The sequence below is a fragment of the Amblyomma maculatum genome, chromosome 1 (assembly GCF_055883805.1).
Source record: "Amblyomma maculatum isolate TAMU_Amacu chromosome 1, ASM5588380v1, whole genome shotgun sequence".
NCBI classification, from domain to species: Eukaryota; Metazoa; Arthropoda; class Arachnida; order Ixodida; family Ixodidae; genus Amblyomma; species Amblyomma maculatum.
In genome coordinates this window covers 3,411,719-3,438,015 of record NC_139344.1, presented here as the reverse complement: position 1 = coordinate 3,438,015, position 26,297 = coordinate 3,411,719, and the positions used below count along the sequence as shown (strand labels likewise).

Here is a 26,297-nt window from a genome sequence, read left to right as displayed (position 1 = left end):
CGAGGTATAAAGTATGGGGACGCGAATGGACCCTCGCGTCGTAGTTGCGACCTCTGCGAGCACAACGGCAAGCACCGGACCAGGCGTCGACTAGATCACCGCAGGCTGCGACAAAGAGCCGACACCTAGAACGAGCATCTGGCCCCAGAGCAACATGGACGCCACGTCCAATATGAGAATAGCGCTCGGGAAACTACCCGAGCCTGAAGATTCCTTGCAGGCTATGGATGTGCAACAGGAAGTCACCACTGACACTTCGCAGCAGACATCCCGGCCGATGAAACTACCTGGGTAGCCAGTCAACGCACTACCGGCGAAGAAGGTAAGGGCCGCCTCTGATAAGCAGGTTTCTAGTTATGCAACCTCTCATGCTCTTTTACACGATTCAGGAATGTGCAGCGCCCGCCTGTATGTTATTTAAATTTGTAGCTGTCATTGGTTTTCTCGCCTTGTGACGGCAGTGAAGGATAGCACGGCACGGCCGCCATTTTTCGACGGTCTTGAGGAATGAGCCCAACAGAGCAGCCCGAAGAGTGACCGGAATTGTGTGGTATATATTCAAGTACTGTCTTCTTTATATCTGCACGTTCTGTAACCGAAAAAGGTTGTTTTATTTGTTCGTTAACTGTGTCCTGCAGTTAAACGGGAGCGCACGACCACATCAGCTACAAAATACGCAATCAAGATTTCTCTAAAAAAAAAAAAAAAAAAATGGCAATCTCGCAGCTGTTTCCATGACGTTCGAGATTTTTGTCGCTGCTTTTTGGAGCTCATCTCGAAAGTCGTCCCTATGAAACCGAGCGCGGCCAAGAGCGGTGCGGCGATTCTGGTATTCGACGTCGTCGGCGTGCTTAACGCAGTTGCAGAGGCGTTATTCATTCCTTTGATGGCTCGAGTATGCCAAATCACGAATGCCGTATTGGCTTGCGATTCATGTGTCCACGGCATCATCCGCAACTTTCGTCGCTCTACCGTGGCATTATTTTTGCCGTGCAATTAAAATACAGTTTATTTGTTTTAGCGCGGACAATTAAATTTTCGCGCTGCTATATCCTCACGATGCGGTAAACAGCGTGAACTGAAGCAAATTAATTCACTGCCGAGCTAGTCCTCGATGCAAAACTGCATTAAATAGATTAAGTCGGGGATCAAATCGTTCACATGCACTGCGTTGAACTTATAGGTGATGGTTATGCTGATCTAAAGGTCGGCTTTTTGAGCATGCGATTGCTGAAAACTTGCATTTTCTAATTTAATTTTCCACTTCACGAAATTATTTAGCTAAACTTCTGGTGCGAGTAACATATTTGTGCTGGCGTTATATTTCAGCCGCGCACCACCGAAGGGCTGTTTGAAAGACGTGGATGCAGTGGCGATTCTGTTTACGATTCGAAAACTTCGAAGAAAATACGGGACAGAAGCCACTGTTCTTAAAACTGTACGTGTACCCCCTCGGTACTGAAATGTTTTTGGCTTCTTCTATATTGCTGCACTTCAGAAGCAGCAGCACTGTGAAGTGTTTCTTGCTGGTGTCTTTATTGTGAAGATTTGGAGAGGCCACAGCTGGTTCCACTGTCTGCTGCTATGCCCAGCAGCAACTGGGGCCAATACCAGCTGGTCCCAGCTACAGTTGGGATTTTTCAAAAAAAAAAAAAAAAAAAACAGTTGAGTTGGGACTAGCCGATTCCCAAATGAAAATTTTCACCTGGTGGTACAGGGTTGGTTGGATGCTGCAGGAGAAGCAGTAGGAGGGGTAGAGGGTCGAGTTGATGTGTTTGAGGAAGAGGCATGCGAAAGACATTACAGTTTTCATTTCCGGTTGGCTTCATCCTTGTTCAGATGCTAGTGGAGTGCTAGGGAACGCCTCTGGCGATGCTTCGTCTGGCTTGGACAGGCTTTTCTGGTGCCCGGTTAGAGATCTCAAACTAACCTATTACCACTGCTGTGGCTCAGTGGTAGGGCGCTCTGCTACTGAGCCGATACTCAGCTTCGAACCCAAGGTGGAACACAAGGGGGGCCCACACGGTGAGAGATCTCAGTCCACGTTCGATCCCCAGATGGTTTAAATTAATCAGCATGCCTACACAATGGTGTCCCTCGTAGCCTAGTCACTGCAGGACGTCAAACTCTGCATAACTTATTGGCATGATGATTTACAGGGAAGGAGGCATATCCAGTAGTCCTGTATGAATCTCACATCTGGGGTGTTTGTGTTCGTTATACTGTAGTAGCCAGTGGGAATGTGGTGCAAAAACCTTGTGAAAAGGCATGATATGCTGCTTGAGAATCTGTAATAAAGGTGCGGGTGTTTTTGACTAAGGAGTGTATGCCTGCAGAATGGGTAGAGCACTATGGCAGTCTCCACCACTCGTCACTGAATGTTTCTCGTATGGTACCTATCAAGGCTTCAATACCCGCCTACTGCTGCTAGCGATAATGCTAGTTTCATCGAGTCTTTGGACACATCGGTGTGCACATCATTTGGATTTGCAATGTAGGTGTGAGCTAGGTCTTTTAATTGTACTTATCTGCACCCACTTTGGTGTTGCATATGCGTACTACATGGGAGAGGGACTGCCTGTATTTTCGCTCTGATCGAAGGTGCCTGCAGTAGAGCAGGGCGCCAAACCAAAATTTTTTGGGGTTTGGTTGGGGTTCATGCCTTTGAGGTTTGGCTCGATATGCATTCCATTCTTGTTCGACACTGCCCGAGCCGGTTCAAATGAGTTGAAAAAAAAAAAAAAAAACTAATTTTTTTACTCCGCTTTAATAATACCGTTTTCTTTCCTATTCCAGTACATTCTACTGTTTTGGTTGTACGGACCCCAGCAAAATGTTTGACTGACCAATGATTAAAGCAGGATTGGAAAAGAGTAATGATTATTTTAATTGGCACATAACCAACTAAACCTGTCACATACCTAAAAAAAGTCAAACGAAAATAATGTTTCCTGCTGCGCTTTTCAGGTAACATGAAAAAAAAAAAAAATCTGGTTTGGTTCGGTTTCAGATAAAAATTCGGGTACGGTTCCGTTTTGCAGTTCGACACCCTGCGGTAAAAGTTCGGGCATATGCAGTCTTGCTGCTAGACATCTGAGGTGTTGCAGTTCACAAATTTCACATAAAATGCTGCCCCTATGCAGTCGCTTCAGCTACCACACGAAAGACGGCCCCACAGCACAGCGTCCCGATTTGTCCAGTCTATCACTCCAGCTTCTGTTTGTTCATTCACGCAGCACATTTAGCTTCTACTCATGCTGCCAAAAAGCCATTTTATGTGACTACGTCTGGCCTCAGGCAATTGCAGCTGTGTCATAGGTGGAGACAAAAGAAAACTACGTCACGCAATGGCACAGAGTAACTACCTGCGACTAAGCAGGCGCTTCAATTAATATGGCTCAGACATCAAGGGGAAGTTTAAGCACAAACATACACTCCTGGTATTTTATTTAAATACACAGAACAAAATTTGAACATTATGTGGCAAAGTGACTGTTTTCTTCTGTCCACAGCAGGTACAATGTTTCAGAACCTGAAAAACAGAGACAAGAAAAGGAAGCAAGTATAAAGCAGCAGAGCTGCGATGAAACCTGTTCTGTCCACAGCAGGTACAAGCTGCGATGAAACCTGTTCTGTCCACAGCAGGTACGAGCTGCGATGAAACCTGTTCTGTCCACAGCAGGTACAATCTTTCAGAACCTGAAAAACAGAGACAAGAAAAGGAAGCAAGTATAAAGCAACAGAGCTGTGATGAAACTTGTTTGGATCAAGTTTACATGAATTATAGAAAAAAGTTCCCTGAGACACACTTGTTGACCTATCCCTTCAATATCTTTCATGGCACTTGTAAACCTATAATGACTTTTGTCCCAATTGAAAATGAAGTGACATCAAAAGCTGGTTTCTTTTCACAAGGAAAAAGCAGTATGTGCTCATGAGCCTACCTAAAACAAAAACTAAAATATGATAACACAAATTCAGGGGTGGAAGCAGGCTCGAGCATTTTGGAGCAGCCTTGGAGCAACAAAACGAAAGTTTTGGAGCATTTGAATTATGCTTTGGAGCACATTTTTAAGGTCAAATGCCTTTGATGAATGCAGTTTTTTTTTTCTGAAATATAAAATCTCCAATCCGATTCTTTTTTATCCAAGTTCAATGCCTTTCCAACTTCGCACTCATCTCTGACAAGACAAACGGCCAAAACATAAAGATATGCAACACAGGCCAACCTTAGCAAAAACATGGAAAAGACTAGCAGAAAACACAATTCATAACTGACTATCTAGCCTGACCTAATGCATTTACCTATTTTGACTTGACAGATTCAAATGTCGAGTCTACTACTTCGGTGCGCTCTAGCAGCAATAATAATTTGGGAGTTCAGATTAGTGGGTATGACACTTGCGCTCCCATCTCGTGCATATCTATTTTTATTTATTTAGAATACACGTCAAAGCCCCCAGATAATTGGTATTATATGATCCTTTTTGATTCTATCCAGGGCTGAGAAATGCCTGAGCACATGGATATTTCGTCTGCCAAAAAGGTGCCTTCATATAACAATAATGTGCCTTGACAAACTTGGCGTGAGTGCTGCTCCCATGCCTTTTGCCTACCGTGGGATCGCAGACGACTGCAGTACGAACTCGATCGTCTTGTCCGTTTGTAACTATGGCGGAGTTCTAAAGGGATGGAAGCAGGCTCTGGCATTTTGGAACAGCTTTGGGATATAAATACATGGCATTGAAGGGTAGCCTTCCCATCCTACAGCTTTTTTTACTTCCCTGCCTCCTGCCATCATTCTTTGCTTGAGCAATGCTGGGGGTCATATTTAATATTTTGGCAATAGACCCCGTATGCCTTTCCAACACTCTTGAGAAGCTTCCTAGTGATTGATAGCTTTGGCGTACCAACCCATAACGCTCAAGTATGGTTTTTTCTGCCGTAGGCCTGGCAAGCTTGTCATTGATAAAAGGCTCAATGGTGAAGTACCTGCTTGTCTTCACAGCAGAATCATTACAATGACTCATGCAGTTTTTGCAGTCTGACAAGTTTCCTTCCTAACGGCTCACAGTAGTCTCCGCTACCTACTTCGCTTGCTGATCTCACTTCTCTCCACCAGAGATTCAAAAGGCTGAGAGGAGGCGCTTTGTCGCATGAACAGTGCATTTTTTTTCGCAATTATCTCCAATCAGCGATGACTCATACTAAATTTACTTGCGAACAAATATTTATTATGCTCCCTTCTTTCCCTTACAAAAATTTCATTTGCTTTAAGCCCAGTGCAAGATGCATTATATATTTGCCACTGGTGCAATGACATTGTTCCCGTGTTCTGCTAAATTTGGTGGCAGAACATCGAGGCAGCCAGTTTGGAGCAGGATGGAGCAGGAAAAAGCAGTTTGGAGCAGCACTTCCACCCCTGTAAATTGCCAAGCATGGCGAGGCATTGCAACACTATAGCAATGACATGATTTTTTTCCCTCTGCAGGGGTAAAGAGCAAGCATATTAAATGAATAGAGATGCCTCGTTTTTGGTTCATGCAAGGACTGTCCTAGGGCGCAGATGTACATTACACTCGGCGATTCATTACAGGCTCAGTAATTCATTACTGCATGATATATACTGAACGATTTTGGTTTCTAGGCACCAATTTGTGTTAAGATGTCGAAACCATGGAAGAGAAGCAACCCCAGGCACACATGGGTCCCAAAAGCTGTAACACACACTCACAATGCTGTACCGCTTAATCTCACACACGTGCTGTGCATACAAGGCGCCTTCCAAAGTGTCGACAAATTTGGTGGATACAGCGATACAGTGGCCGAGAAGAGCCAAGTGCAAGGAACGGCCCAACTTCTCAAACCAAAGGCTCAACACATTAAAATGGCATGGTGCCCTATTGCCTGTTCTAAACAATATCCATTGCCACCTTCATTTTTTCCGACCTCCAACAGCACTGCAAGATAACTCTGGGTCCTGTGGCTGTTGATTTCCATACCTGCTGCTTGCTTAGGAAACAGTCCTTCGATGCACTAAATGAATGCATGTTGTTTTATGGCACAACACAACATCCAAAAGCAAGGTTTGAAATCTCTGCTTGATGAGAGGGCTTTGAAAGGCTATTAGAGATTCTATAGCTTGTTTAAATGCATTACTTCTTTTAGGAATGAAAAAAAAAAAAGGAAATATCAGTGACTTGTCCTAAAATTATGCTTGGTTGTAGTGGGAAGTGTTCATTATAAAACTGAGCGCTTTTGTCTTAGTTCAAGTTTTGTGATGTGGTTAGTGATGACCTCTCCATAGAGTTCGCATGTAGGTACATCTCATTTTAAGAGATGAAGTTTAGAGTCAGATGGGGTGTGATCGATACGATGGACAGGTAAAACCACTTCTATGAAACGCTCTCAGTGATTGCATGATTTCCATCCTCCTATGTGGGGTGTCAGCTAACCACTATTTTCAAAATTTCAGACTTTTCCAGGTTTTCCTCAATTATTTCAGTTCAAATTCCCTGACAAGTGAATAGGCTCAGAAGTGTAGCTGCTGATGATAATGAACATAGACGAAAAATTCGCAGCGAAAAGCTATTTATTAATCACATTCTATTAACAATAGTGAAAAGACTGTCATTAGTGTTAATGGCCGTTAAGAACGTCAAAAGCTTACTGAAAATTAAAAACGCACCGATACCAGCTTCAGAGCACGTGAGCCGCCCACCTTGCAGACAGCCGAGCCAATCCAATTTGCGCTGGCCGCTGCCGGCACGGTTATTTCTGCATCTTGTCGCGTACTACTCTCACGCAGCGCTTTCACGTATTTTATTGAATACCCACCTCATGTGCGTATTAGTTCTTCTATTGTGGCAGCTCAGCCATGCGCTGGCATCAAAGTAATACATCGTGCTTAAAATCTGCATGAATAACATACTTGCTCTGCACCAGCTTAAAATGAAAATAATGCACTGCAGAATATATATCGTGAGACTTTCCCCGACTTAGCGAAATTTTTGATGGTTTCCCTGACGTTTCACTGATTTTTCCCGGTGCATAATATTTCCCTGACAACTCCCAGTTTACCTGGTTGCTAGACATCCTGCCTGTCCCATAAATCCTGCTATTTCTCTTCCAGTTTTCGCTGCACAAATTTTATGGCATCTTTATGCGGTGCATTTACTTTTCCACACGGCTGTGGCACATACATAAGCTCGTTCATTACTGATGATCCCTACATGACTTGGCACCCAGCAGAATTTCATTGTATGTCCTGGTGTTTCACCTCTTATGTAATGCATTACTTTTCTTAATAAGAGTTCCGTTGCATTTCTGGAGTGTAGTGCTACGATTACACTGAGTGAGTCGGTTTAGATCATACTCTTTTCAGTTTCTCTTTTCTTTTCTTTTTACAGTTGAGATGGCGTAACATTTGGCAGTAAAAATTGAGGCACACTGAGATAACCTGTATTTTTCTGTTTTTTTTTTTTCGAATTCGCCTTCTACTACAAGACTACCAACATAGAAAGGTGCTTTAGAACCGTCTGTATAAAATGCCAAGTGACCTTTGTACTTTTCATCTAAGACCAGAACACTCACATTGTTTGTGTGTTAGTGTGAGGTCACATACAGAGGGGAAACTGTACCAAGGGGTTAGGACTACGGGCAGTATTTGCAAGTGTATCAAGTATGTTTAATTATTCCTGGTATTTCTATTCAAAATGGAGCATTAGTGGTCTTATTGTTTAGGGTTTGTTGTTAAAGAGTATTCTAGGTGAATACTTTTGACTGCAGGGTAACAGTTGGGAGGGACCTAATTTTTATTATGTAAGCGCACGTCAGCATTTTACTGTCCGCGAGGGGTGGTTCGTTTGTTTCTACGTGGAAGCTATTTATGGGGGATGTTCTGTATGAACACATTCAAAGCCACAGGCCAAGGTTTTGCACTAAACCTGCATGTTTTAGGCAAGATTATTTTGCTGGCCCGTACTTGATGCACCCATAATCTAAGGAAGAGCGCACTACAGAACGAAAGATGTGCAAAAGGCAGGCTCTGTTAAAGCCCCGGTGTTTCTGTGACAGCATCTTCAATATGTTTAGGGATAGAGAAGCATTCTTTGCGAGGCTGTTTATGGGTGGTAGAAACGCGAGCTTCCTGTCAAGTTATACCCATTAATTTAGGTGTAGGTTGAGGTTGGTTTGTAAGCCTGATTTGACGGCGAAGAGAACAGCCACGTTTTTTGTGGAGAAAACTTAAATCCATTTTCACCCTGCCCACATCGCTAGTTTATTAAAAAGAAACAAAGCAATAGATGAATTTCCCATGGAAAAGTAGGATTGTAATAGGCTAGAACTACACATCACCATTAAAAATGAAACAAGTAGCGAACTGCTGTAATAGGAAGAGGAAGCCGCAAAGCTGGTTAAATAAGGAATTTAGGGATGCTATCAAACAATGACAGGTAGCTTCAAGGGAACACAGAAAAGCAAAGCAGACACGGTTACGTAAAAAAAATCGGAACCTAATCAACAAAAGAGACTCGAAGTACCTGTCCTTATCCAGAGTAAGAAAGCAGTCCACTGATTGCTGTATAGCTGAAGTTGGTGATGCAACTAAAGGAGGGCCAAGAAAATTCTGGAGTCATATAAGCTGGCTGGGTAAAAGGAATAAAACAAAGCAGGAATGGATTCAAGATGCCGCGGGAAAATGTTTACAGAAAGCGAACACTGTGAGACGATAGGGTAATCTTAAATAAGGGAGCAACACAGGACCACAGGAAAAAAGCAACTTAAAATTGACAAACTTAAACGGGAAAAGGGTGGAAGCGATTAGTATTCCTAAATGCACATCCACAAGATTATAGGAAATTCCAAGCAAGATGATTAATCAACTTGGTCCAACAAGTAAGGAAATGTTAAAAGCATTTCAAAACAGTCATAATGAATAAGCAAATTTAATTTATTATTGGACAGGATAGAGGATCCACATAAATTCTTCAGACTGATAAAGATAACATCTGTTATATACAGGCGGGCAATGCAGGCAGTGAAATTAAAAATGCAGTCATGAGTAGAAAGCAATAAGATACTTTGAGAACTTCCGAACAGGTTTAGAAGCGGTAGGCTCTTAGATGATAGCCTGTTCATGCTTAACGAACGCATTGAAATAGCTAGGGTGGAAAACAGGCCCTTAGCCTTCCTGGATATAAACAGGGAAGTCCTGTGGAAATACTAAATGATGGTGTCGGTCACGAGATAATGACGCCCTACAGGAAATATATCGAGATAATAGAGTTGAAATTACATTGGAAGAGATAAGAAGTATGCAAAGTTGTTTATGCTTTACACAGTAAATACAAAAAGAAGTTTAAAGAAGGTAATCTAAGTTTTATTCGGTCATGCAGATTAGGCGGAAAGATCGTAGGGCAGCACCTTCCCGTTAAATGTATGCCGAAGATACTGTACGTTAGCAGACAGCCAGAAAGATTCACAAAATCTGGTTCATTCCTGCAGAGATAGAGATGCTCTGGGTTTCAATATTAGTGTAATTAAGTCAGGTATGATGATTTTCAATGACTCAACTGATCAGGAATTTACAATAAAGGCCAAGAAATACCCAGAACAGCAGAGTACAGATGGGTAAAGAAAGGATTGGCGTGCATGAAAAAGCACCATCTGTTAGGGCAAAAAGGGCGAAGAGATGCTGGGATAATGAAATGGCATTGTGGGTGTACAATAGGTATGAGGTACTAGGGGTATTTGGAAAGGAATAATTGTACCAAGGCTTACTTTCGGGAATGCGGTTTTATGCTTAAAGGCAGAGGCATACTCAAGATTAGAAATAAACCAGACAGCTGTTAGAAGGTTAGCACTACATACCTATGGCAAAATCACAAATGAGGCAGTGAATGAATCTGTGATGGAGGCTAGGAAAAAAACGACTGAAAGATTGGTGGCTGAAGAGCAGCGAGGTGGCTCAAGGTTATATGTCTGGGAATAAAAAAAAAGAAAAAGAAAACTACGAATACAACAATAAACAGAGCTCAGCATGACAGTAAGTGCCATTGCCCCATTTCAAAGGGGATGCGTGGATAATGGCCTCGGCTATTATGATTTGAGGACTTCGATTTCTGTGATGAGCTGTTGAGAATGTGGGCGCTGGAAGGGATTTGGCGAAGACATAGCGAAGGCAAGAAGCTCTTCGCTATAAACCTATCCACAATCCCCGGGAGGAACAGTTTCAGGCTCTGAGGTGAGCGTGAAGGAGCTTAATTATCAGCATTTCCTGTGCTACGCGCACAGCCCAACATCCAATGTAGCAGCACCCTACTACAAAAAGTCTATACTTTTTGGCAAATGAAGTGCGGCTTGACGAAAGGTCTGGCTGTATCGCATCAGCCATGCGCACTGGAACCGAGAGGCATGCTCACCTATGTGAAATAAGCGTCGTGTGTTTCAACCTTCCTAATGCTTCTTTTTCATGCTGCACTTGACAGGGTTGTGCAAGCGAGCCTCCTTGCCACCGTGTCAGATGCATCTATCTCTGCTTTAGTAACATGGCTTATACTGTTGCCTAAATTCCTGCGAAGGCAGGATAAACTCCATAACAGTGCAGCTGTACAGTGTATTGCAATGGCGAGCTGGGAGACAAATAACTTCACCGGGGGGGATGATGCCTGAGTGGAGTGAATGCTGTGTCATTAGAATGCCCGAATGAAAACAACACAAGATGAAATTAAATCTAGTCTTTTTCTCTAAAAGCATGCTTCTTTCACAGCAAGCTATTATTCAGGGTTAGTGCAAAACGTCACACAACAAATAGGTATACAGTTAAACCTGGTTGTAACAAAACTGAAAAACATCTGCAATTTTTCGTTACATCCAGGATTTTTATACACACAGTTCTCATACGAAGACTTGAAAGGATAATGCATAGTGGAAACCAAAATAAGAATTAAATGAAGGTGATAACACCTTGAGAATGTTCACAGTAAACTCCCCATTACTTGAATTGTAGTTGAAATATTCTGTGGTCACTCTAACGGCGCTGAGCAACTAAGGCAGCAGCCACAACCACCTCTGCCGCAGCTCACATGACACAACTACAAGTTGATCAGGGTTCCATACATGTTTCCGCTCTCGGTCTGCCCACTACCGTTGCCTCAAAAAACTCCCACAAAAAACGGGCGCTAAGATTTTGGAAGCAACCGCTTTGAAGCAATGAGCACACACTGTTTGTCCCATCTTTTTTCTTTGTCCCTTTACTGTTTACCGCTTTCAAGCATGGGCTATTGTAGTGCCACATTTCAAATGCAGCAGCGGAGGCTGCTGCATTTGCCACACAGATGTGCCATCATCACTAGAGCACAGCGCGTTGTATTAACTGCGGTCACTTGTTGCGATTGCAGAAGTTTCCATTACATCAGTTTGTGCTTTACAGTCATGAAACTTTTGTGCAGTCCTGCCAAGTTTGTTATATAAAGGTAAACTGTTGCGTTTCCAAGCACAGGCGCTTCAATGGGGGTGGTGCTGGGAAACTGAGAAGCGTCAAATATTGAGCAACTTGTTACATGGAGCTTCGTTACACAGAAGGTCAACTTGCTGTTTAAGCTGAGGACAACCTTACACAGACAAGTAGGTTGCTGATACAGCCCTTGAAACTTTGCTGGAGACTGGCGAGTGCCGCTTGTTTCGCCTTAACAAAAAATGTACAACTTCGCTGGATTTCTAGTAGCATGACCACCGAGCTCAAACATGATATACAAGAAAAACTCATGGAACAAGCCTTGCTCATGTTGCTTTACCTGGAGCAGCGTTGCATTGCATAAAATATCAGATTCATGCAGAAATGGCTCATAAGAACTGGCCAGCCCATTTCGTTGCTTGCACTAGCGTGAGAATTTGTTTTCCAAATCATACCTGAAAGAATCAATAGGCACATATTAATCATTAGACAAAGATATTTTAAGCAAAATTTCTTTTTACAAGAATTGGCCTAAAGATAAAAAATAAACAAGCATTAGTGCAAATGCCAAACCGTGCATAAGCAAGCACCATCTAGTTCTAATTCAGTCCCACAAGAACATGTTTATTTTGGTTGCAGCTACTAGTTCTCAAATTTCAGTCTAGCTTCTTGTCGCTTGCAGCTGCAGCTCAGTAATACCCTCTTTACACGGGCAAAGTTAACCATGGTTAGCGTAACTGCGGTTACGCGAAAAGGTGGTTAGCCCATTTACACAGTAGACCAAACCATGGTTACACCCTAACTGCGGTTATCGCAAACCAAGTTTGGCGACCTCGGTTTGCGTCGTTAACCGAGGCTATGGAGGCGTCTGTTGACGGAGGCTGCTCATCGGCACCCGAGTGCGCGAAACGTACGAGCGTGTCTGCTTCAACAGTGTACTCGTTTGCCCATATTGAATAGGCGGTGTCTACTGTGTCGCCCGGCGTCTTCGGTTATGGCCTGCAGCCAAGCGTCTGCGTACTGAAGCCCCGCCCTGTGTCTGCAGTATCGTTTGCGCAGCTTGTTGCTGAGCGCGGAACGTCAAAAAATAAGCGGTCTTAGCTTTGTAATGAAAGTGCACAAGTTCGCAACGCTTGCAGTGCGGGATGCTGCGAGCAGGCTGAGGTACGTTACACTTACCTCGGCGGTGAAGCGTGCGAGCGCGGCGAACTACGGCGGGGTGCGTAGCCCCCTAGTCGTCGATAGGGCTAAATTATTTCTCTTCGAAGCCCGGCGGTCGGCGCTTTGGAACTGATCAGCGCTGTCGAAATGGTGTACTCATGAAACTTCCTTATTGTGAATCCTATTCTGCCGCCGTAACATAACGATATGATTAACTTTAACGAAGCATTAATCGCAGAGCTAGTATAAGCAGAGCGGTGAGCCGCAATGCACCGGCGGCAGCTGGCTTGAGCAGAAACTTGATAGTATCGCGGTTATCAGTCTTGCCAGCAATGCCGCTGGTCAGTGATCCTTAAGAGTAATTCATCCTGATATTCGGCTCAGTATTCCAGATGCCAATAAATTTAGCACAATTCATCCTGATATTCGGCTCAGTATTCCAGATGCCAATAAATTTAGCACGCTTTGTTTCTGATGTCGGCACTAGCGAGCCACCGTGTCATTCGTGTACGGTCTGCGGGAGGAAGGGCCAACGCGGCGGTGTTTACGGTGGTCGATGAGGTGCTGCCATCGTGAGGGGCTTCACCGCGTTGTTGACGCCTTGTCGGACGGCACTCCAGAAACTACATTATAAATAAGATATTTGTAAATGCTGCTTAGTTCCGCAGATCACCGTGTCGCTTGGGTTGTACTTTATGGGCAGTGGCGGCCATAACCGAGAATGGCGGCGAGCTGTGTAAGCACAGCTAACCGCGATTGGCGGTTAACCGTGGTTAAGTTCAGTAACCTCGGTGAAGCGTAACCGTGGTTAAGCCGGTCGTGTAAAGAGGGTATAAGGCTTTCTGCTACTTAACACATGTTTGACCGTAACCGCATTTACTATTTTGACTATCGCTTGCCGTGCCAATCATACCTGGACACAACCTGTTTTGGAATCCTGTTCAAATTAACTAAATTAGCCAATATCAGACCCGTACCATCCAAGCCATAGATACACATGGGCTTTTGGCCATGGAACTGCATTTGCAATTTGAATTATTCAGGCTTTCAAATTAATAGGGTCACAGTAACGAGCTCTTACTGTACCAGTTGCACGTCTCTGAGGTCACATGAAGCGGGAAGGATGTAGCCACTGTCACAATCGCCACCTTCCTCTTTCCAGCCACCATGCCGTCATGGCGCTGGTCTTCGATGGTTTTACCTTTGCTCTCCTCATTCTTACCTTCCCATTTCGGAGCCTTATGCTTAAGCCATGTGCTTGGTGCCAGGCCACCTAGGAGTGGCTTGAATTATCCAAGGCAGAACCAGCCCGCATTCACATTCACGGGCTTCTTATGCATAGACCTCAATTCAGCTTCATCGGATCAAATAGTGCCATTCACATCATACAAAAATTTAAAATTCCTGAAGTTCAAATTAACCCTTTTGTAGTCTCATGTTTCTGGCTGTGACACACTCTCCAGTTTTGGCTTTTCAAGAATATTAAGGAACAAACATGGCAATTTATTTTAATTATGAACATGATACAAGTAGACTTCCTTTATAGTAAAGCCACTCAGACCAGCAAAATTCTTAGCAATATGAGGATCTTTACAACATCAGTTGTTGGTGATATCATGGCAATGAAGATGCTGTCTCTAGTAATTAAATGACTACTTACTTAAACAACTCTTGTTCATTTATTTATATACCTTCATCCTGCTCTTATCGTTTTGTACAATTTTTTTCAGTTAAGATTGTTTTTTGTTTCTATGTCATGGAAGTACCTCTGTAGCATGAATGCAATGTGCTGCATAGTTGAAGAGAGTGTGATTTCAAGTGAAAAATCAAAGCCTTGCAAGAGCACATCGTTCTCTGCCATTGCTTCTGTTATTTAAGAGGCAACAGATGAGAACCACAAGCCACAGTCAAGTGCGGCAACAGGGCAAACACACACCTCCACTTCTTGCCATCGCCGCATTGTGCTCCACAGAGCTGCAAATGTTCAGCTCTTTATTCCTGTCCCTACCTCTCGTTGCACTTTTACTCTCTTAATTTCTGAGCACACAGTGCCACCTTTCTGTGTTCGGAGCCAACTTTACATTTTTTTCCTACATGCCTGCATACTTTCCCTTATGGCTCCACCATCATCATCATCAGCCGGACTGCACCCACAGCAGGACGAAGGACTCTCCCACATTCCTCTACCCTGTCCTGTGCTAGCTGCATCCACTTGACCCCTTGCGAACTTCTTAACCTCATCCGCCCATATTTCTGCAGCCCCCCCCCCCCCCCCCCCCCCCCTAGCTACGCTTTCCTTCCCTTGAATCTCTTTGTTACCCTAAGCGACCATCAGTTATCCTCTCTTCGCACTACATACCCTGCCCATGCCCATTTCTTCTTCTCGATTTCCACTACCACGGCCGCTCGATGGAAGCGCACTGGGTGCGGCCTGCTGCGTCGCGCCGCCGTCAATGGGCAAGCGCGTCCTTGGGGAGTTTACAGTTGCGCCCGCTATTTCTGCTGAGGGCGCCACTGTTCGGGGACACGTCGCCGCCGGGGTCGCCGGCTCTGAGCGCGCGGTTTGCTTCCTTTCAGGGCGTGTTCGCCTCGCGTCTGCGTGGTAAACGCAAACTTTTTTTCTGTGTGCGTGTGCAAGCACGTTAACGTTGATACTGGATGCATTTGTTTTTTAAGGCGAAAGCCGTTCTAGGCTCATGGAGCGAAAATCTATGCGCAGAAGCTGTGCCTGTTATCTGTGCGTCGCATCTGTGCACTGGTGTGCCAGTCGCAAAAACGGACATGCAAGGAGGGAGATTAAGAATGAAAATGATTGATGGTGATAGGTATTCAATAAAAGTTATAAATAGACATTGATAGAGGTAATGACTAATGCTAATGAGTAATAATAGTTAATAATGATGAAATGACCAATATGTGAAACGACATGTAATGACCACTGCTGATTCTAAATGAGTAACCTGCTTAGTTATGAGTGATAAGGGCTACAATGACTACGCAGGCAGACTCATCATGACTGAGAAACGACCAATATATTAAACGACGATTTGAAATGACGAACTGTGGCAAACAATGAGAGGCCAATGATAGGAGAAGGGTAGGCTTTCGCCGTCCTGCGTTTAAGAGACATCTAAGAGACCCTCTAATTTTATCTGCTGAGCTCGCTTCAGGCAAAGGCAGCACCGAGGAGTGGAAATGCACTCGCTACCTCTGAAATGAAAGCGGCGCTGAGGTTAAAAAGTCCAGATGCTGAAGCATAATGCCCTATCAGCTGCCATTGAATTTGCTACAAGGGACAGCAGATTGGACTTGTTGGTGATTAATTATAGGTTAACCGTGCAAACAACGTGACGGGAACACAGGAGCAGAAGACGGCAGAACCGCGCTAATTGTGTCGTCCTCTTTTTCAGTGTTCCCGTCACGTTGTTTAACCTATTTAATTACCAGGGAGCTGGCCAGTGAACTAGGATTTTTAACGATGTGTTGTGAAGCAGATGAACACAATGAGGTAGCACCAGAAGCTTTTCTCGCAGGTTATGTTGCGAGGACATATCAGAAAAAGCTACGAAGGATTTTTTTTATATAAGCTTGCAATTTGTTCTAAATTTTGCAGCGCTAGTTTGAGTGGCCTTGCAAGTAAAGGAGCCTGTGCATACAACATGTGTTTATACTGTTGAGACTGTTTGAGCCGATGCGATAAAATGAAAAGCCACGTTCCACACCACAGAAAATCCGGCGCCCGCTCTGTCGGCGGAAAGTGGGAAAAAAACCTGTCTGGTAAGAGGCACTTTAGTTGGTTATATGGCCAGACACCTTTGGCTCAATGAGAACACATGACATGTTCAATGCAGCAGGAGCTGTCAAACGAGAGAGAGTCGATAAGATGTAAGGGTGAAATGGGAATTATTGAAAGCGGGACCCTTAGATCCCAAGTTAGGCACACTATACTCCTATAGAGCACGTTCGTACGGCTTCGGTAAAGAGGGGCTTTATGTAGCTATGTGTAGGGTGCTATTTCATATAATGCGGTGGCTTAAGGCTGCTTTGTAATGATATGCGACAGAGGCAGCAATTACGGGATACGGTGAATAAGCAGGTAGCAAAGTGCGGGCACTCAACGAGGCTCCTCAAGGAGACTTAAGAACCCCAAGTTTTGTTTATCACTACCAGGTTGTTGCTTAATTTATGCGATATTTGGTAATGGTTTTGAGGCGACATGTCAGTCGAGCAAGAGCCTGTTGCAGGAAATATAGTCAACTGGACAAGTTACAGGTTAATGAAAACCAAGGACAATGGAGGCTTGATGTACCCCGCAAAGGAAGTAATCAAGCTTTGTCAGCTTACGAGCACAGGATGATGAAGTCTGAAGAGGTCCGGTGAAGTAGCAAGCTGTGTAAACTTTTGGTTTCATCACTGTTTTCTCACTGTACACAGTACCTGCAGCTAATCTATAAAAACAATGATCGTGCCCATTCTAAGGCGCTATGTAAGATATCATTACGTTGCTGCCCCCACTGATAGCGAGCTGGGCTGGAAATGTCAACTCAACAGTGGAGCGATGTTTATGGCTATGGCATAAACCTCTCTCAAGAAAGGTTTTCCGTCTGCGATTGGTAATTTTCTTCCTTTTTTTTGTGTGGCCATTAAATAAGCGTACTCGGCTGCTCGCTGAATCTCGGCTGCAGTTGAACATTCTTGTGATCACAGCTAAGAGTTTCACAACAGCAACATTCGATGCGCGTTCTTTCATTGAAAATTACGAACCAGCAAAATTATATGGCTTTGCGAGCAGCCAATAAAAATAGTAATAAACACTTTCGGCGCATATACGTAGCACCTTGAGGCAGACCGGCTCTATCAAGCGCGCTTACTTTGTCCGGTCATGCAAAATGCAGGAAGCCATGACGAATAGCGTTCTGGCGTACAAAGTTTAAGGTCTCCAACTGAGTAGAAGATCCCAGGTTATCATCTAGATTTAACCTAATAAACATCTTCATATTTCCACCGTAAAATTTGTCATAATGAGATAGAAAGGTGGGTTACATGTCGCATTTTCACAGAGGTTGCTCATAGTAGGAGATTTTTTTATTGGATAGCGCTGGCAGCTTAGAACAGGTTGACATCATTTTGTGTATAAAAGCTGTATGCAGGAATAAGTAAGTGGTATGAAAATGACACACGGAATTCGCGACATAGTTAATTAAGTGGTTGTGCATTAGGCTACCATGGCAGCTGAACAGCTTCGAATTGTTAAGAGCCGGGCCACATTTTAATGTGACGAACAACTGGATCCGAATGCAACATCACGATAATGCGAGCTCTCCAATCGAGTGGCCTTGAACCACCGTCAAGTTTTTTGGGGTACACTCCAGTATACATCCTTGCCGAGCAAGCGCTAAGTGCTGACATGGTCACACTAGACATTACAGTACATACTAATTCTTGTTGCCAAATTGTGGGAAGCGGAGCTCTTATATCTTTAAAATAAAAGGCTTCTACCACGCCGACACCTCCCTCAAAGCGCAGCCAGGCGCAGCTCTCCGCGCGCGGCTGTCCCCGAACGGTGGCGCCGCGGCGGTGACGACTGGAAGTAGGCGTCTCCCGCCGGTTTCGGGCGACGTAGCAGGCCGCACCTAGTGCGCTTCCATCGAGCGGCCGTGCCACTACAATGCCATTAACTCAACTTACTTCTCTGACCCACTCTTCATGCTACCTATCTCTTAGCGTTACGCCTACCATTTTTCGCTCCATAGCTCTCTGTGCTGCACTCAACTTAAGTGGAACCCTTTTCGTTGACCTCTACGTTTCAGTCCCATAGGTGAGTACAGGTAAGATGCAACTGATTTATATACTTTCCCTTTAGCGATACTGGTAAGCTGCCAGGCATAATTTGCAAGTATGTTCCAAATGGGCTCCATCCCAATCTTATTCTCCTAGTCATTTCCCTTTCATGATCCGGATCTGCGGTTACTACCTGTTCTAAGTAGACATATTCACCTACCACTTCGCTACCTATTGTAAACTTCTGTTCCTCCCCGAGAGTGTTGAGCATTACCTTAGTCTCCTGCATATTGATTTTCAAGCCTACCTTTTTGCTTTTCCTGTCTAGGCCATTCATCATTCTTTGCAATTCATCCTCTGAGTTATATAGTGCAGCAATATCATAAACGAATCGCCGATTACTGAGGTATTCTCCATCAACCCTTATCCCTAACTGCTCCCATTTCAAGTCTCAGAATAAGAAAGCTATGAATAGTACTGAGGAGACCGTGTCTCCTTGCCTAACACCTTCCTTTATAGTAATTTTGTTACTTTCTTTATGCAGAACTATAGTTGCTGTGCAGCCACTGTAGATATCTTCCAGTACTTTCACATAAGGCTCGTCTACACCCCGATTTCACAATGCTTGCATGACTGCTGAGGTTTCTACTGAGTAAAATGCTTTTTCGTAATCAATGAATGCTATGTATAAAGGCTGGTTATATTCCGAGCATTCTTCCATCATCTGGTTGATGGTATGGATATGATCGATAGTAGAGTACTCTTTCCAAGAACCAGCTTGATCTTTTGCTTGACTGAAGTCTGTGGTTGTCCCGATTCTGTTAGCGATTACCTTAGTAAATACCTTATACATAACAGTTAGTAAGCTGATTTGTCTGTAATTGTTTAAGTCCTTAGCATCCCATCCTTACGAATTAAGATAACGTTAGCGTTCTTCCATGATTCGGTACTGTCAAAGACACCAGGCACTGCGTATAAGGGTAGCCAGTTTTCCTAGCAGAATACCCCCCTCCCCCCCCCCATTATTATACATAATCATTGTGCTGCAGTTTTCAAACCCACCGAATATTCTTGCAAAACATGGCATGGCCACAGAAAAATATTCAAAATAATTAGCTGTGATACCTCACCTCTGTGGTGCAGCGTTTTTCTTGACGTCATTTGTTTCGTGCTCAACTTTTGCTGTTGCAGCAAGTGTCATGCATAACTTTTTTTCCTGTCAAGTTCAGCACGTGCATGATTCGTAAACTGCACTTGACATATGCGGTACATAATTATTGTGTTCTCATATAATGACTTTTGTGTACAAACTACCAATCTCGTACTATCCTGCAAACTGCTCAAGCCCAGTCACAGTGTGAAGAATGGGGATGGAATTTTTCAAACTGCGACTGGCTCTTGGTCGTTCGTTGTACAGTTGAGCGAGATAAATTAAATACTCTGATTTTATTTCATTTTTTATCTAACTGCAGTCCTCGTCTAGGGACCTAGTAATAATGAAAAAAAAAAAGAGCAAGGGTGTGCGTTCTTATTCAGTTCCCGTTGTGGCTCTGATGCCTACCTTGTCTCTATGCTCTTATTTTGACATTGAATGTGATATTTACATAAAATATCCTCACTACTTCATCGTAAACCCATCTCCGGCTTTCTCGTCCCTTTTCCGCGCCATCCACACTAGCAGAGTTTAACGTTCCTACAGTGAACATTGAACCTGGCTGCGGCGAAGAAGCGAGGTAGTGCAGGCGCGCGCTCCCTCGGCGCGCGCCAAGGCCTGTGTCATTTGGCAACAGTGACACCCTCTCGTACTCCATGACGTGTCTGAATGTGGGAGCACGGAAGGGTGTTCCACCAGCCGGCAGTGCCCCCACACCCCTTCTCCGAAGGACTCCCCCGTGTGAATACCCCTTCAAAAAATCTGGTCACCTGATCCTCCTCACCTGCTTTCCCCCTTATCATAGTTTCTAAAGCTTTCTTAACCTCTTCCATTGTCACTTGAGGAACGTCTGACTACTTTTCACTACTGCCGAGCTCATTATTTTCCTCACCATTCGGCTACTGTAAAGGTCAGCATAGAACTCCTCGGCTACTTTGACGACCCTACCCCTATTCGTGATGAAACTGCCCAGCCTTTAACACCCCCTGAAAAACATTTCTGGCTATGCCACTACATACCTGTACATCAATTACAAAAGAGTTTATGAACAGTAACGTTAACTCAAACTTAAAAAAATGGTGTGGTTCCAATACATAAAAAAACTACATCTTGCTTGCCATCATGATGCACAACTATTGACACTTTAAATTCTGTCTCATTAGTAAAAAATCTAAGATTAATATTCAAACCTCAATTTCGATGGAAGCACATGAGTGTTAAGGTAAAAAGACACAGAAACAGCCAACAAAGTTTTTTTGCACCAATGTTCCTCCTACATTCAAGGAGTACAAAGTACAACTTCTTCTTTGCACTACCACATTCCATAACCTTCAAACACAGTATGTAGGCCTGTGAAAATATTTGATGAATATTCCAATTCCAATAGTGCATTTGATATTCGACTAAGATTTTGGTACTTAAATTCTGCAGGTATTTGTCTCAAGTAAATAACTGTTGCGGAATACTTGGTTTCTGCGGTCTCAGTTTAACACACCACCTCCCAGAACGCACTGCAATGTGTGTGCAACGAACATGCAAGTTCCTCCAACTCTGTGGACACTTCCTAGGTGCACCATGCTATGCGCTGCACACCTGCACAAGCGCAGCACCCACATCTGCACCTGCCACGTATCTATGTCTGACCAACACACACTGGAACCGGCACAGTGGCATGCACCAAATAGAGGACATGAGGCTCTGAGCTTACTTTAGCTGTATCGTAATCGTAACCGTACCCAAGTATGATGCATACATCTCGATGTTTCTCAAACGGGAGTCAGCAAAACCTGCACACACACAAAGAAATAAAGGAAGAGAAGGAAAGAAGGAAGGAAAGGTCATGCAATAAATAGCTCTGGCCTGGCTAGAGAGTTTTGCAAGATTAAAAGCACGGATGTTCAAAACTAACTTTAGTTTCTCAAAGCAAAGAAACGCAAGAGGAGTGTGGAAACGAAGAGTGAGTGTGCGCGAGAAAAGGCATCTACGTCATTTGCTGATGCCAGCTTCGGTGAAACTAGAGCTCTGGCTGTACTGATGGTTGGGGCCGCAATGCGACCAGTCGCGGGTGTCCGAAGAGCGAGCGGCGCAATGTAAGGAAGAGTTGAAACCCTTCTAGCGGCATGCACGCCAAGGGATTACCTCTTCTCCACGTCCTCTGCACACCATGGTACGCTGACTTAAGCCACGCTCAGACTATGTGCACTACATACGAAGTGTTAGTAAGGATTGCAAGCATTAAAAAAAGAAACAGTGTGTCTGTTCAGACTACTGTTGCACTGAGCATAAGGTGCGCAATGTCTGCTGCCTGCGCGGGCGTGAATGTTAGCGGGCCTGCGACTTTTACAACTAGCATAGATGTAGGTGTTACTCCGCAACCAATGCGCACAATCGTTTCGGTTTTCCCTTCCCGGTCACAGGGCTTCCAGCCTTCCCAAATTTCGCTTGCAAACCGGCTAGCAGGCGACATCATCCGACACTGCTACAGTGTCTTGGCATGCCAGTATTATTTGTGTTGTGTCGGTGATTGTGTCTGCTCGCAGCTTGATAATGTGCAGGGTGGAAACTTCTTCGCCGTGTAATGACCAGCCTCTCATAAAAGAAGTACAGCAGAGGCCAGTTCTCTACGACTAACGATTGAAATTTCCCTAAGACAAACAAATGCAAAACGATGCTAGACTACAAATAGCCAGTGCGTTGAACAAAGCAGTAAATGCTTTTCAATTTTTTTTTATGTGCAGACAAACTTGCAGCAATCATATGCTTCCCGTCATCTAGAAAGTGAGGTTACGGCGCCGGGCGAGAGTTGATAATGTTGACGGTGGTGTGCTGCTCGTTTCATTCCAGTGCATTGGCGCAGCTGATTGGCTATGCCTGCGTGACATACCTGCTGCGGTGTTTTTCCAGTGTTGGTGTTGCTGCCACATGAGGCGAAGCGCCGATTTCTGGCACAGAGGTTGTGGGCCCCAAATTTTCACACAAGTGCATCACTGATTTCGTTCGAATCTGCACGAGATCTAGCACAAAACTGCTGCACAGATCTTGGTAGGAATTTGAACTGTAACAAATTCAAGGGCATCTATGGAAGCGGGTCAGGCTATGGGTGTCTATGGCAGGAGTGCATGGGTTGATATTTTTGGAATCAGCTGCAGTGGCCGTATTTTGATGAAGAAATACAAGCAGTTAATATGCTAGGCTTCTGCGCAGGAGGGGAACACACTGAAGCATATTTGGCCCGCCCCCCTGCTGTTCCTCTTTAGACTTTTATTTATTTATTTTTTTTTTTTCAGTTTTCGAGCAGACGCATACAAGCGTGTATAAGACAAGCTTCGTTGACATTATGTGAGGGAGCAGCTGGCCTGCAGCGAAAGGCTGATGCGTGGTGAGGTTGCGGTTAGGCCAGAGAATGGAGCTTGCGTGGACCCATAAATGTTCGAAAGACCATCGTAAAAGAAAAAAAAAAACAGTATCTACGGACTTAATGGGATGCATTTAGCGGACGTTTCCACATCTGTCATGCGCCCCAGAACCATCTCCAAGACCGCTCTAGGGCACTGGTATACTGGATATCACATGTAGGAATGCAGATGGTCCGCAGTTCGGAAGTACGTGCGAACCGGGGTTGTCGAAAAGGAAAATGTACCAGTAGAGACAGGCGCCGGCATTGGAGCAGATAGGATGCATGGATAGATGGACGGATGAATGAAAAAAAAAATTATTTGAACCAATCAAGAAATTAGAGGGCGATGAAGACTAGTCTTGACCGCAGTCATTTTCCTCCCCTATCAGCAGGCTAGAATATCTCTTAGGATTCATCCAGGGCTAGATGGGCGATTTTCTTTTGACTCCTTTCTGCCTGACCATTAAATAGCCTCCCAGGACTCCATATTCCTGTCTGGTTCACTGTAGCTAGGGCATGTCCACATCATGTGTATCATGTCTGCAATTTCTTTAGAATGTTTACACTGCAGGTCCCTGCAATTTTCTCCATATGACCTCTTCTTTTCTTCTTAGACCTTTGCCTGCTCGAGGCAGTGCCTGTCTTTCTCATCTGTTGCGATTAAAAATATTGTGATATGTGTTCCTGCGGGCGTTGGCGTGGACATCACACGCTACCTTGCTCCTTTGACCAAGTGTTGTGAAACCCATCCGAGAGGCAGCATCAGAAGTTTGAAAAAGTATTGAGGAAGCAGAAGGATGGAAGCTGGTGTGCAAGGCCACTGTCACACTGCCTGTGGAAGAGGCACGCGCAATATTTGATGAACCCACATTCTTCTATTACGCCTCCATCTGCATAGACTGAGCTCATATAGGTGATGATGAGCTCATTTTGAGCTGGAAAAGCCTTGGCATCTGCTTGCAGCCACTTGCCAACCGGCACCATGTTGAGAAATGAGAGACCCATTTAGCCCAAAGTGGTGATCAGCCAGTCGTAAAGAACATATCTTACCGAACAGACCAGTGTGAACATAGGCAGCTGCAAACTATGTAAACGGGCATTCTGGCAACTATGCAAAACGGTATAAATACGACACTTATGACAGATGCGACTGTAGCCTGAACGCAGCTTTATCAAGCACGCATTTTTAGAGTTCAGCCTTCATTCAATCTTGATTCCGCGACCTGCTCCTCTGGAACTGCCACAGCAGTCTGCATGACATCACCCCCCTGCCTTAATGGGTCCCCCACCCTTTCCACTAGTCCACAAGGGGTCCTGAGAACCACTGGTCTAGCAGATGCTCATGCAGTCACCAGCAACTACGCAATAGCAACTGAAACCAGCTGCTGGAGATCCCAGGATTAGGTGCCACACTCCAGAAATGAGGCTTCCTTAATTTCCAATGGCCATTTTGGGAAAGGGACAACACACTTTCAGTTAGTAACAAAGCAGCTGGAGATCCCAGGACTAGGTGCCACACTCCAGAAATGAGTCTGCTCCCGCATTTTCCAATGGCCATTTTGGGAAAGGAAAAACACACTTTCGGTTAGTGACAAAGCTTCAATTCACACACTTCCTTTTTCATGTAGTGGCTTTAAGTGTTGGGAGAATACAGTCAAGCCCAAATAACCTGACAATGGCACACATCCCATTTATTGTAAATGGACTTGATCTATTACGCCTCAAAAAAAAAAAAAAAAATGCAAACAAAGTCGGGCATATTTCTTTAAAACGCCGCTTGCGGACCCTTTAAAAAAAGTCACGAGGACTGGCAAAAATCTTTACTATATCAGTTGTTGATGATGACATGGTCCTGAAGATGGCATCTTGTAATTAAATGGCTATTTACCGAGCAGTTCAGTTCAGTCGTGTCCGACTCTTCGTGACCCTATGGACCACATCACGCCACGCTTTCCGGTCCCTCACTATCTTCCTAACATCCCATAACTTCATCTGGAGTGCCTCGAGGATACCATCTAACCATCGCGTTCGCTGCCTACCCCTTCTCCGGCGACCCTCAACCTTTCCCAACATCAAATCTTTCTCCAGCGACTCCTCTCTTCTCATCAGATGACCAAAGTAGCCGAGATTCAACTTTAGAATTTGACCCTCCAATACTTTAGAATTTGACCCTCCAATGAGCAGTCAGGGTTTATGGTCGACAATATTGACTGATTTGATCTTCTGGCAGTCCAAGGAACTCTCAAGAGTCTTCGCCAGCACCACAATTCAAACGCGTCAATTCTTCGGCGGTCAGCCTTTTTCACAGTCCAACTCTCACATCCATACATCACAACTGGAAAGACCATAGCACGAGTTATACGGATCTTGGTTGGCAGACTAATGTCTCTGCTCTTTACTAGGCAGTCAAGGCTAACCATTGCTCTCTTTCCCAGAAGCAGGCGTCTCCTAATTTCATGGCTGCAGTCTCCTTCCGAGGTAATCTTGGAGCCCAAGAAGAGAAAATGTCACAGCTTCCACTTCTTGTCCATTGATGCTCCAGGACTTGATAGGGCAAGACGCCATGATCTTTGTCTTTTTAATGTTCAGTTTAAGCCCAAACTACTCACTCTCTTCTTGTACGCGCATCAGAAGTCTCATGAGTTCCACTTCACTTTCTGCCATTAAAGTGGTATCATCCGCATATCTAAGGTTGTTGATACGTTTTCCAGCAATCTTCACTCCAGCTGAAGACTCGTCCAGACCGGCCTTCCTCATGATGCACTCTGCATATAGGTTAAATAGGCAGGGCGACAGTATATAGCCTTGCCTCACTCCTTTCTCAATCGGAAACCAATCAGTAAGACCATGCCCAGTTCTGACTGTGGCCTCTTGTCCTTCATACAGGTTCCTGAGGAGACATGAGGTGAATTGAAACTCCCATCTCTTGGAGAGCTTGCCACAATCTGCTGTGATCTACGCAGTCAAACGCTTTCGCATAATCAATAAAGCAGAAGTAGATGGGTTTCTGGAACTCTCTTGGTTTTTCCGTGATCCAGCGAAGGTTGGCAATTTGGTCTCTAGTTTCTCTGCCCTTGTGAAACCCAGCTTGCACGTTCGGAAGCTACCTATCAACATACTGCTGCAGCCTTCCTTGGAGGATTTTCAACATCACCTTGCTAGCATGCGAAATAAGCGCGATCGTGCGGTAGTTGGAACAATCTTTGGCACTGCCTTTCTTTGGAATGGGGATGTAAACTGACCTCCTCCAATCCTGTGGCCACTGCAGGGTTGTCCAAATCTTGACATAATGTATGCAGAATGTTAACAGCGTCATGGTTGAGGTTTTGAAGCAACTCAGCTGGAAT

General features: G+C 44.4%; 1 protein-coding gene across 2 annotated transcripts in view; it reads right to left on the bottom strand.

Annotated features, from left to right (window-relative positions):
* Positions 1-3,397: 3,397 nt before the first annotated feature.
* The window catches only part of LOC146201496 (uncharacterized), a 74,086-nt gene continuing 51,186 nt past the window's right edge, over positions 3,398-26,297 (bottom strand). The window contains exons 5-6 of one of the 2 annotated variants that reach the window (XM_084587619.1): positions 11,799-11,913; positions 3,398-3,699 (exon numbers count right to left, since the gene is read on the bottom strand). The gene's annotated coding sequence lies outside the window, so the exon portion shown is untranslated. The remainder of the gene's footprint in view (positions 3,700-11,798; positions 11,914-26,297) is intronic. The other variant, XM_084587617.1, reaches the window with a different exon arrangement.